Genomic DNA, 3297 nt, shown 5'->3' with positions numbered 1-3297 from the left:
GAGAGAGACGCTCTATGTCTCGGGCCGCGCGGTTGACGGCCGGCCCAAGTGATGCTGTGTTGGAGCTGGAGTTCCCGGGATACGGTGAGTGAGCGGGGGAGTGAGAATATACACAATATAGAGATAAGAGGGGGTGGGGGGAAGGGGAGGGAGACGGGGTGGGGGGGAAGGGGAGGGAGAGGGGTGGGGGGAAGGGAGGGAGAGGGGGTGGGGGAAGGGGAGGAGAGGGGGTGGGGGAAGGGGAGGGAGAGGGGGTGGGGGAGGGAGAGGGGGTGGGGGAAGGGGAGGGAGGGGGAGGGGGAAGAGAGAGGGGGAGGGAGTGAGAGAGGGGGAGTGAGGGGGAGAGAGAGAGGGGGAGGGAGGGGTAGAGAGAGAGGGGGAGTGAGGGGGAGAGAGAGAGGGGGAGGGAGGGGGGAGAGAGAGAGGGGGAGGGAGGGGGGAGAGAGAGAGGGGGAGGGAGGGGGAGAGAGAAAGGGGGAGGGAGGGGGGAGAGAGAGAGAGGGGGAGGAAGGGGGAGAGAGAGAGGGAGAGGGAGGGGGAGAGAGAGAGAGGGGGAGGGAGGGGGAGAGAGAGAGGGGGAGGGAGGGAGGAGAGAGAGAGGGGGAGGGAGGGGGAGAGAGAGAGGGGGAGGAAGGGGGGAGAGAGAGAGGTGGAGGGAGGGGGGAGAGAGAGAGGGGAGCGAGTGGGGAGAGAGAGAGGGGGAGGGAGGGGAGAGAGAGAGAGGCGGAGGGAGGGGAGAGAGAGGGGGAGGGAGGGGACCGAGAGAGGGGGAGGGAGGGGGAGAGAGAGAGGGGGAGGGAGGGGACCGAGAGAGGGGGAGGGAGGGGGAGAGAGAGAGGGGGGAGAGAGAGGGTGAGGCAGGGGGGAGACAGAGGGGGAGAGGGGGAGGGGGAGAGAGAGGGGGAGGGGGGAGAGGGGGTGGGGGAGGGAGAGGGGGCAGAGGGAGGGGGAGAGGGGAGGGGGAGAGGGGAGGGGGGAGGAGAGAGAGACAGAGGGAAGGAGAGAGAGAGGGCGAGTCCCCGGCCCGCTGACGCAAATGGAGCCAAGCCCCGGGACTGCGCGTGAGCCGGCTTGAGGTTGTGAGAGAGGGCTGGGCCCGGTTGCCGGGGTAACCCTTTCCCCTGTTACCGCCCTCCCGAGCCCCGCCCCCCCGAGCCCCATGCTCCCGCCCTCCCAAGCCCCGCCCTCCCGAGCACCAGAGAGAGAGAGACTGGGGGGTGTATCGCTTTGCGGCTCAGGGGGAAAAAAGGCAGGAATGGAGCGGGCTTCTAGTCATTGGCACCAGTCACTCACCGCAGCTTCCAGTCGTTGGCAGCAGTCACTTCATTTATAGAAAACCCTCCGCCCTCCCGAGCCCCGGGACGGGGCCTGAGCGGGCTTTAGACCGCCGATTGTGGCTGGGCCTGCGGCCTAGTAGAGGGGGGGAAAGCCCGAGTCCCCGGGCAGCAGAAAAAGAGGGTGAAAGATAGGAAAATTAATCAGCTTACAAAAAGTCTTTAGAAATTAATTTACTTCTTTTTAAAACTATTTAATTGTGTACAGAAAGTGGGGGGAAAAATCAACTCAGGAATCAAGATGGCGGCCACTCACCTAAGCTCAGAAGGATTAGGCCCGCCCACACACGCACCGATTGGTCAACCGTCAGGTCACTGAACTGTAGGATTGGTCAATCGTCACGTCACTCAACTCTAGGATGGCCCGCCTGCACACGCAATGAACCCGCCCCCATGACGCAGTGATTGGTCAACCGTCGTGTCGCTCGACTGTACGATTGGTCAACCTTCATGTGACTCAATGCTAATGAGCGGATAATGAGTGGAATTTTGAACGTTTTTTGGATACCGTCGGCACAATTTTTGTCTGACCAAAAAGTAAATATGCTTATGACCATTCCGGAATCATAAGCTTTCTTTTGATATAACACATGTGTAGGTACACTTTATAACTTTTGAGTGTATAGCGTACATACAGAAAGACAGACAGACAGACAGATGAGCTATTTTATATATATAGATATAAAAAATAATAAGATATAATAACACGCCGTGCGTTACTGGGTATAACGCTCCTGTATTTATCATATAATGACACACAGTGCGTTACAAACTCTTTACTAATGAAGCCCGAAGTCAGGGTGCAATGCCCGGACGTCCTGCTCTGCCATTATTACGGATTATCGGGTGGTCTTGCCCCTTCCTATCTCTGTAACCACCTCCAGCCCCACAAACCCCCGAGATCTCTGTGCTTCTCCAATTCTGGCCTCTTGAGCATCCCCGATTTCCTTCGCTCCACCATTGGCGGCTGTGCCTTCAGCCGCCTGGACCCTAACCTCTGAAATTCCCTCCCTAAACCTCTCCGCCTCTCTCTCCTCCTTTAAGATGCTCCTTTGAACCTCCCTCTTTGACCAAGCTTTAGGTCACTTTTCCCTAATATCTCCTTATGTGGCTTGGTGTCAAATTTTGTTTGATAGCGTCCCTGTGAAGCACCTTGGGACGTCTTACTACATCAGAGGCTCTATATAAATCCAAGATGCTGTTGTTGTCTATGTGTTACTGGGTTGAGCACCCTATACATCCAGTGGTAGAGACCAGTGAACATTGTAAGCGGTGCTGAGGCTGATTGCGAGCTGCTGAATGCCACGGTGTGTGTGCCTGGCTTAGTGACACTACAATAGTCTGATTGATGTTCTCTCAAACATAAATCCAGACAGGTCGGAAAGCCCCTCTCTGATGTGAAGTGTCCATCGACGCACTGGGATGTGGCTGGGTATAGGCCAGGCCGTTCGGGGAATGGCGTGAAATTGCATTCCGCATTTTTGAGGGAAATCTGATCTGAGCAGGTGTGTTTCACTTTTGAGAAGTCCCAGCTCTCGGTGGGACAGGAATATACAATGTCCATGGGATGTGGCCGGTATTCCAATGTAGCCAGCATCCTTACAGATGGTGCGTGTGGCCCTAAAGGTTTTCAGTTTCTCTCTGAGCCCTCCTAATCCTCACTCTCTCTGTTGTGATCTTTTTATTTTACTTTACATGTTCAAGAAAATGGGAAGTAACTGAACAGATCCCGGTGTCTGGGCTGAAAGTTTATCCTTCCCTGGGTTTAGATTGCAATCGCTCGGAGAGAGGATTAGAGAGAGAGAGAGGATTAGAGAGATAATTAGACAGATAAATAGAGAGAGAGAGAGAATTAGATAGAGAGAGAGAGAAAGATAAATAGAAAGATAAAGAGAAAGAGAGAGAAATAGAGAGAGCGAGAGAATAGAGCACTTTTGTGGCCTGGGAGGGCTGTTCGGGCAGG

Source organism: Somniosus microcephalus, chromosome 8 (genome assembly GCF_052327205.1).
Source record: "Somniosus microcephalus isolate GS21.2 chromosome 8, FLI_Smic_1.0, whole genome shotgun sequence".
In the NCBI taxonomy this organism is placed as follows: Eukaryota; Metazoa; Chordata; class Chondrichthyes; order Squaliformes; family Somniosidae; genus Somniosus; species Somniosus microcephalus.
Note: the sequence above shows the minus strand (reverse complement) of the source record.